At 45.6% G+C, this 9,703-nt stretch overlaps 38 non-coding genes across 38 annotated transcripts; 26 read left to right on the forward strand and 12 right to left on the reverse strand.

Moving 5' to 3' along the window:
• Positions 1-5: 5 nt before the first annotated feature.
• Positions 6-77, forward strand: Trnaq-cug (transfer RNA glutamine (anticodon CUG)). The gene has a single exon. It is a non-coding gene; the product is annotated as a tRNA-Gln (tRNA).
• A 1,605-nt stretch (positions 78-1,682) lies between these two features.
• On the forward strand, positions 1,683-1,755 carry Trnam-cau (transfer RNA methionine (anticodon CAU)). Its single transcript has one exon. It is a non-coding gene; the product is annotated as a tRNA-Met (tRNA).
• Positions 1,756-2,600: 845 nt separating this feature from the next.
• On the forward strand, positions 2,601-2,673 carry Trnav-aac (transfer RNA valine (anticodon AAC)). Its single transcript has one exon. It is a non-coding gene; the product is annotated as a tRNA-Val (tRNA).
• A 243-nt stretch (positions 2,674-2,916) lies between these two features.
• On the forward strand, positions 2,917-2,989 carry Trnam-cau (transfer RNA methionine (anticodon CAU)). The gene has a single exon. It is a non-coding gene; the product is annotated as a tRNA-Met (tRNA).
• A 64-nt stretch (positions 2,990-3,053) lies between these two features.
• On the reverse strand, positions 3,054-3,126 carry Trnav-cac (transfer RNA valine (anticodon CAC)). Its single transcript has one exon. It is a non-coding gene; the product is annotated as a tRNA-Val (tRNA).
• Positions 3,127-3,217: 91 nt separating this feature from the next.
• Positions 3,218-3,290, forward strand: Trnav-aac (transfer RNA valine (anticodon AAC)). Its single transcript has one exon. It is a non-coding gene; the product is annotated as a tRNA-Val (tRNA).
• Positions 3,291-3,330: 40 nt separating this feature from the next.
• Trnaq-cug (transfer RNA glutamine (anticodon CUG)) lies at positions 3,331-3,402 on the forward strand. Its single transcript has one exon. It is a non-coding gene; the product is annotated as a tRNA-Gln (tRNA).
• Positions 3,403-3,533: 131 nt separating this feature from the next.
• Positions 3,534-3,606, forward strand: Trnam-cau (transfer RNA methionine (anticodon CAU)). Its single transcript has one exon. It is a non-coding gene; the product is annotated as a tRNA-Met (tRNA).
• A 64-nt stretch (positions 3,607-3,670) lies between these two features.
• Positions 3,671-3,743, reverse strand: Trnav-cac (transfer RNA valine (anticodon CAC)). The gene has a single exon. It is a non-coding gene; the product is annotated as a tRNA-Val (tRNA).
• A 91-nt stretch (positions 3,744-3,834) lies between these two features.
• Trnav-uac (transfer RNA valine (anticodon UAC)) lies at positions 3,835-3,907 on the forward strand. Its single transcript has one exon. It is a non-coding gene; the product is annotated as a tRNA-Val (tRNA).
• A 380-nt stretch (positions 3,908-4,287) lies between these two features.
• Positions 4,288-4,360, reverse strand: Trnav-cac (transfer RNA valine (anticodon CAC)). The gene has a single exon. It is a non-coding gene; the product is annotated as a tRNA-Val (tRNA).
• A 91-nt stretch (positions 4,361-4,451) lies between these two features.
• Positions 4,452-4,525, forward strand: Trnav-aac (transfer RNA valine (anticodon AAC)). The gene has a single exon. It is a non-coding gene; the product is annotated as a tRNA-Val (tRNA).
• Positions 4,526-4,707: 182 nt separating this feature from the next.
• On the reverse strand, positions 4,708-4,780 carry Trnav-cac (transfer RNA valine (anticodon CAC)). The gene has a single exon. It is a non-coding gene; the product is annotated as a tRNA-Val (tRNA).
• Positions 4,781-4,871: 91 nt separating this feature from the next.
• On the forward strand, positions 4,872-4,944 carry Trnav-uac (transfer RNA valine (anticodon UAC)). The gene has a single exon. It is a non-coding gene; the product is annotated as a tRNA-Val (tRNA).
• Positions 4,945-4,984: 40 nt separating this feature from the next.
• Trnaq-cug (transfer RNA glutamine (anticodon CUG)) lies at positions 4,985-5,056 on the forward strand. Its single transcript has one exon. It is a non-coding gene; the product is annotated as a tRNA-Gln (tRNA).
• Positions 5,057-5,324: 268 nt separating this feature from the next.
• Positions 5,325-5,397, reverse strand: Trnav-cac (transfer RNA valine (anticodon CAC)). The gene has a single exon. It is a non-coding gene; the product is annotated as a tRNA-Val (tRNA).
• A 91-nt stretch (positions 5,398-5,488) lies between these two features.
• Positions 5,489-5,561, forward strand: Trnav-uac (transfer RNA valine (anticodon UAC)). The gene has a single exon. It is a non-coding gene; the product is annotated as a tRNA-Val (tRNA).
• A 40-nt stretch (positions 5,562-5,601) lies between these two features.
• On the forward strand, positions 5,602-5,673 carry Trnaq-cug (transfer RNA glutamine (anticodon CUG)). Its single transcript has one exon. It is a non-coding gene; the product is annotated as a tRNA-Gln (tRNA).
• A 268-nt stretch (positions 5,674-5,941) lies between these two features.
• Positions 5,942-6,014, reverse strand: Trnav-cac (transfer RNA valine (anticodon CAC)). Its single transcript has one exon. It is a non-coding gene; the product is annotated as a tRNA-Val (tRNA).
• Positions 6,015-6,105: 91 nt separating this feature from the next.
• Trnav-aac (transfer RNA valine (anticodon AAC)) lies at positions 6,106-6,178 on the forward strand. The gene has a single exon. It is a non-coding gene; the product is annotated as a tRNA-Val (tRNA).
• A 40-nt stretch (positions 6,179-6,218) lies between these two features.
• On the forward strand, positions 6,219-6,290 carry Trnaq-cug (transfer RNA glutamine (anticodon CUG)). Its single transcript has one exon. It is a non-coding gene; the product is annotated as a tRNA-Gln (tRNA).
• Positions 6,291-6,558: 268 nt separating this feature from the next.
• Positions 6,559-6,631, reverse strand: Trnav-cac (transfer RNA valine (anticodon CAC)). The gene has a single exon. It is a non-coding gene; the product is annotated as a tRNA-Val (tRNA).
• Positions 6,632-6,722: 91 nt separating this feature from the next.
• Trnav-uac (transfer RNA valine (anticodon UAC)) lies at positions 6,723-6,795 on the forward strand. Its single transcript has one exon. It is a non-coding gene; the product is annotated as a tRNA-Val (tRNA).
• A 243-nt stretch (positions 6,796-7,038) lies between these two features.
• Trnam-cau (transfer RNA methionine (anticodon CAU)) lies at positions 7,039-7,111 on the forward strand. Its single transcript has one exon. It is a non-coding gene; the product is annotated as a tRNA-Met (tRNA).
• Positions 7,112-7,175: 64 nt separating this feature from the next.
• Trnav-cac (transfer RNA valine (anticodon CAC)) lies at positions 7,176-7,248 on the reverse strand. Its single transcript has one exon. It is a non-coding gene; the product is annotated as a tRNA-Val (tRNA).
• A 91-nt stretch (positions 7,249-7,339) lies between these two features.
• Trnav-aac (transfer RNA valine (anticodon AAC)) lies at positions 7,340-7,412 on the forward strand. Its single transcript has one exon. It is a non-coding gene; the product is annotated as a tRNA-Val (tRNA).
• Positions 7,413-7,452: 40 nt separating this feature from the next.
• On the forward strand, positions 7,453-7,524 carry Trnaq-cug (transfer RNA glutamine (anticodon CUG)). Its single transcript has one exon. It is a non-coding gene; the product is annotated as a tRNA-Gln (tRNA).
• Positions 7,525-7,655: 131 nt separating this feature from the next.
• On the forward strand, positions 7,656-7,728 carry Trnam-cau (transfer RNA methionine (anticodon CAU)). The gene has a single exon. It is a non-coding gene; the product is annotated as a tRNA-Met (tRNA).
• A 64-nt stretch (positions 7,729-7,792) lies between these two features.
• On the reverse strand, positions 7,793-7,865 carry Trnav-cac (transfer RNA valine (anticodon CAC)). The gene has a single exon. It is a non-coding gene; the product is annotated as a tRNA-Val (tRNA).
• Positions 7,866-7,956: 91 nt separating this feature from the next.
• On the forward strand, positions 7,957-8,029 carry Trnav-aac (transfer RNA valine (anticodon AAC)). The gene has a single exon. It is a non-coding gene; the product is annotated as a tRNA-Val (tRNA).
• Positions 8,030-8,069: 40 nt separating this feature from the next.
• On the forward strand, positions 8,070-8,141 carry Trnaq-cug (transfer RNA glutamine (anticodon CUG)). Its single transcript has one exon. It is a non-coding gene; the product is annotated as a tRNA-Gln (tRNA).
• Positions 8,142-8,272: 131 nt separating this feature from the next.
• Trnam-cau (transfer RNA methionine (anticodon CAU)) lies at positions 8,273-8,345 on the forward strand. Its single transcript has one exon. It is a non-coding gene; the product is annotated as a tRNA-Met (tRNA).
• Positions 8,346-8,409: 64 nt separating this feature from the next.
• On the reverse strand, positions 8,410-8,482 carry Trnav-cac (transfer RNA valine (anticodon CAC)). Its single transcript has one exon. It is a non-coding gene; the product is annotated as a tRNA-Val (tRNA).
• Positions 8,483-8,573: 91 nt separating this feature from the next.
• On the forward strand, positions 8,574-8,646 carry Trnav-uac (transfer RNA valine (anticodon UAC)). The gene has a single exon. It is a non-coding gene; the product is annotated as a tRNA-Val (tRNA).
• A 380-nt stretch (positions 8,647-9,026) lies between these two features.
• Trnav-cac (transfer RNA valine (anticodon CAC)) lies at positions 9,027-9,099 on the reverse strand. The gene has a single exon. It is a non-coding gene; the product is annotated as a tRNA-Val (tRNA).
• A 91-nt stretch (positions 9,100-9,190) lies between these two features.
• On the forward strand, positions 9,191-9,264 carry Trnav-aac (transfer RNA valine (anticodon AAC)). The gene has a single exon. It is a non-coding gene; the product is annotated as a tRNA-Val (tRNA).
• A 182-nt stretch (positions 9,265-9,446) lies between these two features.
• On the reverse strand, positions 9,447-9,519 carry Trnav-cac (transfer RNA valine (anticodon CAC)). The gene has a single exon. It is a non-coding gene; the product is annotated as a tRNA-Val (tRNA).
• A 91-nt stretch (positions 9,520-9,610) lies between these two features.
• Positions 9,611-9,683, forward strand: Trnav-uac (transfer RNA valine (anticodon UAC)). Its single transcript has one exon. It is a non-coding gene; the product is annotated as a tRNA-Val (tRNA).
• Positions 9,684-9,703: the final 20 nt, after the last annotated feature.

Consider the following 9,703-nt stretch of genomic DNA (forward strand, 5'->3'; position numbering starts at 1 on the left):
CTGTAGGTTCCATGGTGTAATGGTTAGCACTCAGGACTCTGAATCCTGCGATCCGAGTTCAAGTCTCGGTGGAACCTGTGCCGTTATTTGTGCGTCGGAAGCACCTATTGGGCGTTTGGAAGCAACGACACTTCAAATATTTTAGTCATTTGCAAGAAGACATTGTAATGGAGAACTATAGACCTGTTAGCTTGCTTCCCTGTTTATCAAAGGTTTTTGAAAGAATTATTCTTAATCAAATGCACACTTTTATGCATGACAAACTCAGCCCTCATCTATCAGGCTTTAGAAAGGGTTATAATACACAATATGCTCTCATTCGAATGATTGAACAATGGAAAAGCACACTTGATAATAAGGGTGTAGTTGGAGCAGTGCTAATGGACCTTTCAAAAGCTTTTAATACTATCAACCATGATTTGCTTATTGGAAAGCTGCATGCCTATGGTTTTTCTGAATCTTCTTTATTATTTATTCACTCATACTTGAAAAATCGTTTTCAGAGAACCAGAATAAATTCTTCTTTTAGCGAATGGCTTCCTCTTCAAGTTGGAGTTCCACAAGGATCAATCTTAGGACCTCCTTTCTTCAATTATTCTATAAACGATTTATTCTGGTTCATTATTCAATCATCCCTTTGTAACTTTGCAGATGATAACACCTTATATGCTTGTGAAAATTCATTAGAAGATGTAAAACAAACACTGCTTACTAATTTGGTCATAGTTAATAATTGGTTTTATGAAAATTACTTAGCAATAAATTTGAAAAAGTATCAATATATTGTATTAGGTCATCACGATGAAAGTTTGATATTTAACCATTTGAAAATTGCGTGTAAATCGTCTGTAGTGCTTCTTGGTGTTACGATTGACTCGAGACTAAACTTTCATTCGCATGTCAAAAACATCTGTAATAAGGCTAGTAGGAAACTCAACGTGCTTCAAAGGATATCTTCCTTTTTGACACCCAAGATGAAGCGTTTTCTCTTCAATTCATTTATTTTGTCTCAGTTTTCTTACTGTCCCTTAGTATGGATGTTTTGTGGAAAAGTTGCGAATAATCGAATCAATCGTATTCATGAACGTTGTCTAAGAATCATACAGGACGATATAAATGGCAGTTACGATGAACTTTTATCTTTATGTAATGTTAAAAATATTCACATCATCAATTTACAGAATTTAATGAAAGAGGTTTACAAATTTCTAAATGGATTGTCACCTCTATATATGAACGAGATATTTTCTGTTAGGGAAAACAAGTACAACCTTCGTTGCTTTAATTTGATCAGGCGACCAACTTGTCGGACAACGTACTATGGCTTAAATACTTTATCAAATATTGCAGGGAAGCTATGGATATCTGTGCCTGACGCTACAAAGAATGCTCCTTCTCTCGAAGCCTTCCGTAGCTCAATAAAATTTTGGGAAGGTGATGCTTGCACCTGTAAAATATGCATGGATATACCATACATATTTTAACTTTACTTATTTATTTATTTATTTTTCTTATTTTTTATCGCTGTTTGCCTTGTTTTACGTTTTGTTGTCGATTTAAATTAGTTATTTAAATACTATTGTATCTATCGACGTTAAATAAAGAGAAAATCAAAAAAATCAAAAAAAAATCAAAAAATCAATAACAACGTTCTTCTGAAATGCATCGGATTAGGGCACAGTGCCTTGTTAGCGCAGTAGGCAGCGCGTCAGTCTCATAATCTGAAGGTCGTGAGTTCGATCCTCACACAGGGCAAGGCTTTTAAAAGCCGCAGTGAATCAAATGTTTGACGCCTATTACAAAACTAGCAACTCAACAATGATTCCGCCCGGGCTCGAACCGGGGACCTTGCACGTGTGAAGCGCAGGTGATAACCGCTACACTACGGAATCCAATGAATTTTGGAACCTATGACGAAGGAAAGCAATACAAGGCTAAAATAGCTAGAGAAAAAAGCAAAAACATGTCGCTTGTTAGTTGCCAGATTCCGTAGTGTAGTGGTTATCACGTGCGCTTAACACGCGCAAGGTCCCCGGTGCGAGCCCGGGCGGAAGCATTGATGTTTCCGCGAAGCGAACCTCGGAAGAGCCTCTGTAGGTTCCATGGTGTAATGGTTAGCACTCAGGACTCTGAATCCTGCGATCGGAGTTCAAGTCTTGGTGGAACCTGTGCCGTTAGTTGTGCCTCGGAAGCACCTATTGGGCGTTTGGAAGCAACGGCACTTGAAATATGTTAGTCATTTGCAAGAAGACATTGTAATAACAACGTTCTTCTGAAATGCATCGGATTAGGGCACAGTGTCTTGTTAGCGCAGTAGGCAGCGCGTCAGTCTCATAGTCTGAAGGTCGTGAGTTCGATCCTCACACAGGGCAAGGCTTTTAAAAGCCGCAGTGAATCAAATGTTTGACGCCTATTACAAAACTAGCAACTCCACAATGATTCCGCCCGCGCTCAAACCGGGGACCTTGCGCGTGTGAAGCGCACGTGATAACCGCTACACTACGGAATCCAATGAATTTTATAACCTATGACGAAGGAAAGCAATACAAGGCTAAAATAGCTAGAGAAAAAAGCAAAAACATGTCGCTTGTTAGTTGCCAGATTCCGTAGTGTAGTGGTTATCACGTGCGCTTAACATGCGCAAGGTCCCCGGTTCGAGCCCGGGTGGAATCATTGATGTTTCCGCGAAGCGAACCACGGAAGAGCCTCCGTAGGTTCCATGGTGTAATGGTTAGCACTCAGGGCTCTGACTCCTGCGATCCGAGTTCAAGTCTCGGTGGAACCTGTGCCGTTAGTTGTGCCTCGGAAGCACCTATTGGGCGTTTGGAAGCAACGGCACTTCAAATATTTTAGTCATTTGCAAGAAGACATTGTAATACCAACGTTCTTCTGAAATGCATCGGATTAGGGCACAGTGCCTTGTTAGCGCAGTAGGCAGCGCGTCAGTCTCATAATCTGAAGGTCGTGAGTTCGATCCTCACACAGGGCAAGGCTTTTAAAAGCCGCAGTGAATCAAATGTTTGACGCCTATTACAAAACTAGCAACTCAACAATGATTCCGCCCGGGCTTGAACCGGGGACATTGCGCGTGTGAAGCGCACGTGATAACCGCTACACTACGGAATCCAATGAATTTTGGAACCTATGACGAAGGAAAGCAATACAAGGCTAAAATAGCTAGAGAAAAAAGCAAAAACATGTCGCTTGTTAGTTGCCAGATTCCGTTGTGTAGTGGTTATCACGTGCGCTTAACACGCGCAAGGTCCCCGGTTCGAGCCCGGGCGGAATCATTCATGTTTCCGCGAAGCGAACCTCGGAAGAGCCTCTGTAGGTTCCATGGTGTAATGGTTAGCACTCAGGACTCTGAATCCTGCGATCCGAGTTCAAGTCTCGGTGGAACCTGTGCCGTTAGTTTTGCCGCGGAAGCACCTATTGGGCGTTTGGAAGCAACGGCACTTCAAATATTTTAGTCATTTGCAAGAAGACATTGTAATAACAACGTTCTTCTGAAATGCATCGGATTAGGGCACAGTGCCTTGTTAGCGCAGTAGGCAGCGCGTCAGTCTCATAATCTGAAGGTCGTGAGTTCGATCCTCACACAGGGCAAGGCTTTTAAAAGCCGCAGTGAATCAAATGTTTGACGCCTATTTCAAAACTAGCAACTCAACAATGATTCCGCCCGGGCTCAAACCGGGGACCTTGCGCGTGTGAAGCGCACGTGATAACCACTACACTACGGAATCCAATGAATTTTGGAACCGATGACGAAGGAAAGCAATACAAGGCTAAAATAGCTAGAGAAAAAAGCAAAAACATGTCGCTTGTTAGTTGCCAGATTCCGTAGTGTAGTGCTTATCACGTGCGCTTTACCCGCGCAAGGTCCCCGGTTCGAGCCCGGGCGGAATCATTGATGTTTCCGCAAAGCGAACCTCGGAAGAGCCTCTGTAGGTTCCATGGTGTAATGGTTAGCACTCAGGACTCTGAATCTTGCGATCCGAGTTTAAGTTTCGGTGGAACCTGTGCCGTTATTTGTGCCTCGGAAGCACCTATTGGGCGTTTAGATGCAACGGCACTTCAAATATTTCAGTCATTTGCAAGAAGACATTGTAATAACAACGTTCTTCTGAAATGCATCGGATTAGGGCACAGTGCCTTGTTAGCGCAGTAGGCAGCGCGTCAGTCTCATAATATGAAGGTCGTGAGTTCGATTCTCACACAGGGCAAGGCTTTTAAAAGCCGCAGTGAATCAAATGTTTGACGCCTATTAAAAAACTAGCAACTCTACAATGATTCCGCCCGGGCTCGAACCGGGGACCTTGCGCGTGTGAAGCGCACGTGATAACCGCTACACTACGGAATCCAATGAATTTTGGAACCGATGACAAAGGAAAGAAATACAAGGCTATAATAGCTAGAGAAAAAAGCAAAAACATGTCGCTTGTTAGTTGCCAGATTCCGTAGTGTAGTGGTTATCATGTGCGCTTAACACGCGCAAGGTCCCCGGTTCGAGTCCGGGCGGAAGACATTATAATAACAACGTTCTTCTGAAATACATCGGATTAGGCACAGTGCCTTGTTAGCGCAGTAGGCAGCGCGTCAGTCTCATAATCTGAAGGTCGTGAGTTTGATCCTCAAACAGGGCAAGGCTTTTAAAAGCCGCAGTGAATCAAATGTTTGACGCCTATTACAAAACTAGCAACTCAACAATGATTCCGCCCGGGCTCGAACCGGGGACCTTGCGCGTGTGAAGCGCACGTGAGAACCGCTACACTACGGAATCCAATGAATTTTGTAACCTGTGACGAAGGAAAGCAATACAAGGCTAAAATAGCTAGAGAAAAAAGCAAAAACATGTCGCTTGTTAGTTGTCAGATTCCGTAGTGTAGTGGTTATCACGTGCGCTTTACACGCGCAAGGTCCCCGGTTCGAGCCCGGGCGGAATCATTGATGTTTCGGCGAAGCGAACCTCGGAAGAGCCTCTGTAGGTTCCATGGTGTAATGGTTAGCACTCAGGACTCTGAATCTTGCGATCCGAGTTCAAGTCTCGGTGGAACCTGTGCCGTTATTTGTGCCTCGGAAGCACCTATTGGGCGTTTGGAAGCAACGGCACTTCAAATATTTCAGTCATTTGCAAGAAGACATTGTAATAACAACGTTCTTCTGAAATGCATCGGATTAGGGCACAGTGCCTTGTTAGCGCAGTAGGCAGCGCGTCAGTCTCATAATCTGAAGGTCGTGAGTTTGATCCTCAAACAGGGCAAGGCTTTTAAAAGCCGCAGTGAATCAAATGTTTGACGCCTATTACAAAACTAGCAACTCAACAATGATTCCGCCCGGGCTCGAACCGGGGACCTTGCGCGTGTGAAGCGCACGTGAGAACCGCTACACTACGGAATCCAATGAATTTTGTAACCTGTGACGAAGGAAAGCAATACAAGGCTAAAATAGCTAGAGAAAAAAGCAAAAACATGTCGCTTGTTAGTTGTCAGATTCCGTAGTGTAGTGGTTATCACGTGCGCTTTACACGCGCAAGGTCCCCGGTTCGAGCCCGGGCGGAATCATTGATGTTTCGGCGAAGCGAACCTCGGAAGAGCCTCTGTAGGTTCCATGGTGTAATGGTTAGCACTCAGGACTCTGAATCTTGCGATCCGAGTTCAAGTCTCGGTGGAACCTGTGCCGTTATTTGTGCCTCGGAAGCACCTATTGGGCGTTTGGAAGCAACGGCACTTCAAATATTTCAGTCATTTGCAAGAAGACATTGTAATAACAACGTTCTTCTGAAATGCATCGGATTAGGGCACAGTGCCTTGTTAGCGCAGTAGGCAGCGCGTCAGTCTCATAATATGAAGGTCGTGAGTTCCATTCTCACACAGGGCAAGGCTTTTAAAAGCCGCAGTGAATTAAATGTTTGACGCCTATTACAAAACTAGCAACTCAACAATGATTTCGCCCGGGCTCGAACCGGGGACCTTGCGCGTGTGAAGCGCACGTGATAACCGCTACACTACGGAATCAAATGAATTTTGGAACCGATGACAAAGGAAAGCAATGCAAGGCTAAAACAGCTAGAGAAAAAAGCAAAAACATGTCGCTTGTTAGTTGCCAGATTCCGTAGTGTAGTGGTTATCACGTGCGCTTAACACGCGCAATGTCCCCGGTTCGAGCCCGGACGGAATTATTGATGTTTCCGCGAAGCGAACCTCGGAAGAACCTCTGTAGGTTCCATGGTGTAATGGTTAGCACTCAGGACTCTGAATCCTGCGATCCGAGTTCAAGTCTCGGTGGAACCTGTGCCGTTAGTTGTGCCTGGGAAGCACCTATTGGGCGTTTGGAAGCAACGGCACTTGAAATATGTTAGTCATTTGCAAGAAGACATTGTAATAACAACGTTCTTCTGAAATGCATCGGATTAGGGCACAGTGCCTTGTTAGCGCAGTAGGCAGCGCGTCAGTCTCATAGTCTGAAGGTCGTGAGTTCGATCCTCACACAGGGCAAGGCTTTTAAAAGCCGCAGTGAATGAAATGTTTGACGCCTATTACAAAACTAGCAACTCAACAATGATTCCGCCCGGGCTCGAACCGGGGACCTTGCGCGTGTGAAGCGCACGTGATAACCGCTACACTACGGAATCCAATGAATTTTGTAACCTGTGACGAAGGAAAGCAATACAAGGCTAAAATAGCTAGAGAAAAAAGCAAAAACATGTCGCTTGTTAGTTGTCAGATTCCGTAGTGTAGTGGTTATCACGTGCGCTTTACACGCGCAAGGTCCCCGGTTCGAGCCCGGGCGGAATCATTGATGTTTCCGCGAAGCGAACCTCGGAAGAGCCTCTGTAGGTTCCATGGTGTAATGGTTAGCACTCAGGGCTCTGACTCCTGCGATCCGAGTTCAAGTCTCGGTGGAACCTGTGCCGTTAGTTGTGCCTCGGAAGCACCTATTGGGCGTTTGGAAGCAACGGCACTTAAAATATTTTAGTCATTTGCAAGAAGACATTGTAATACCAACGTTCTTCTGAAATGCATCGGATTAGGGCACAGTGCCTTGTTAGCGCAGTAGGCAGCGCGTCAGTCTCATAATCTGAAGGTCGTGAGTTCGATCCTCACACAGGGCAAGGCTTTTAAAAGCCGCAGTGAATCAAATGTTTGACGCCTATTACAAAACTAGCAACTCAACAATGATTCCGCCCGGGCTTGAACCGGGGACATTGCGCGTGTGAAGCGCACGTGATAACCGCTACACTACGGAATCCAATGAATTTTGGAACCTATGACGAAGGAAAGCAATACAAGGCTAAAATAGCTAGAGAAAAAAGCAAAAACATGTCGCTTGTTAGTTGCCAGATTCCGTAGTGTAGTGGTTATCACGTGCGCTTAACACGCGCAAGGTCCCCGGTTCGAGCCCGGGCGGAATCATTGATGTTTCCGCGAAGCGAACCTCGGAAGAGCCTCTGTAGGTTCCATGGTGTAATGGTTAGCACTCAGGACTCTGAATCCTGCGATCCGAGTTCAAGTCTCGGTGGAACCTGTGCCGTTAGTTTTGCCGCGGAAGCACCTATTGGGCGTTTGGAAGCAACGGCACTTCAAATATTTTAGTCATTTGCAAGAAGACATTGTAATAACAACGTTCTTCTGAAATGCATCGGATTAGGGCACAGTGCCTTGTTAGCGCAGTAGGCAGCGCGTCAGTCTCATAATCTGAAGGTCGTGAGTTCGATCCTCACACAGGGCAAGGCTTTTAAAAGCCGCAGTGAATCAAATGTTTGACGCCTATTTCAAAACTAGCAACTCAACAATGATTCCGCCCGGGCTCAAACCGGGGACCTTGCGCGTGTGAAGCGCACGTGATAACCACTACACTACGGAATCCAATGAATTTTGGAACCTATGACGAAGGAAAGCAATACAAGGCTAAAATAGCTAGAGAAAAAAGCAAAAACATGTCGCTTGTTAGTTGCCAGATTCCGTAGTGTAGTGGTTATCACGTGCGCTTAACACGCGCAAGGTCCCCGGTTCGAGCCCGGGCGGAATCATTCATGTTTCCGCGAAGCGAACCTCGGAAGAGCCTCTGTAGGTTCCATGGTGTAATGGTTAGCACTCAGGACTCTGAATCCTGCGATCCGAGTTCAAGTCTCGGTGGAACCTGTGCCGTTAGTTTTGCCGCGGAAGCACCTATTGGGCGTTTGGAAGCAACGGCACTTCAAATATTTTAGTCATTTGCAAGAAGACATTGTAATAACAACGTTCTTCTGAAATGCATCGGATTAGGGCACAGTGCCTTGTTAGCGCAGTAGGCAGCGCGTCAGTCTCATAATCTGAAGGTCGTGAGTTCGATCCTCACACAGGGCAAGGCTTTTAAAAGCCGCAGTGAATCAAATGTTTGACGCCTATTTCAAAACTAGCAACTCAACAATGATTCCGCCCGGGCTCAAACCGGGGACCTTGCGCGTGTGAAGCGCACGTGATAACCACTACACTACGGAATCCAATGAATTTTGGAACCGATGACGAAGGAAAGCAATACAAGGCTAAAATAGCTAGAGAAAAAAGCAAAAACATGTCGCTTGTTAGTTGCCAGATTCCGTAGTGTAGTGCTTATCACGTGCGCTTTACCCGCGCAAGGTCCCCGGTTCGAGCCCGGGCGGAATCATTGATGTTTCCGCAAAGCGAACCTCGGAAGAGCCTCTGTAGGTTCCATGGTGTAATGGTTAGCACTCAGGACTCTGAATCTTGCGATCCGAGTTTAAGTTTCGGTGGAACCTGTGCCGTTATTTGTGCCTCGGAAGCACCTATTGGGCGTTTAGATGCAACGGCACTTCAAATATTTCAGTCATTTGCAAGAAGACATTGTAATAACAACGTTCTTCTGAAATGCATCGGATTAGGGCACAGTGCCTTGTTAGCGCAGTAGGCAGCGCGTCAGTCTCATAATATGAAGGTCGTGAGTTCGATTCTCACACAGGGCAAGGCTTTTAAAAGCCGCAGTGAATCAAATGTTTGACGCCTATTAAAAAACTAGCAACTCTACAATGATTCCGCCCGGGCTCGAACCGGGGACCTTGCGCGTGTGAAGCGCACGTGATAACCGCTACACTACGAAATCCAATGAATTTTGGAACCGATGACAAAGGAAAGAAATACAAGGCTATAATAGCTAGAGAAAAAAGCAAAAACATGTCGCTTGTTAGTTGCCAGATTCCGTAGTGTAGTGGTTATCATGTGCGCTTAACACGCGCAAGGTCCCCGGTTCGAGTCCGGGCGGAAGACATTATAATAACAACGTTCTTCTGAAATACATCGGATTAGGCACAGTGCCTTGTTACCGCAGTAGGCAGCGCGTCAGTCTCATAATCTGAAGGTCGTGAGTTTGATCCTCAAACAGGGCAAGGCTTTTAAAAGCCGCAGTGAATCAAATGTTTGACGCCTATTACAAAACTAGCAACTCAACAATGATTCCGCCCGGGCTCGAACCGGGGACCTTGCGCGTGTGAAGCGCACGTGAGAACCGCTACACTACGGAATCCAATGAATTTTGTAACCTGTGACGAAGGAAAGCAATACAAGGCTAAAATAGCTAGAGAAAAAAGCAAAAACATGTCGCTTGTTAGTTGTCAGATTCCGTAGTGTAGTGGTTATCACGTGCGCTTTACACGCGCAAGGTCCCCGGTTCGAGCCCGGGCGGAATCATTGATGTTTCCGCGAAGCGA

The sequence above is a fragment of the Hydractinia symbiolongicarpus genome, chromosome 7 (genome assembly GCF_029227915.1).
Source record: "Hydractinia symbiolongicarpus strain clone_291-10 chromosome 7, HSymV2.1, whole genome shotgun sequence".
Lineage (NCBI taxonomy): Eukaryota > Metazoa > Cnidaria > Hydrozoa > Anthoathecata > Hydractiniidae > Hydractinia > Hydractinia symbiolongicarpus.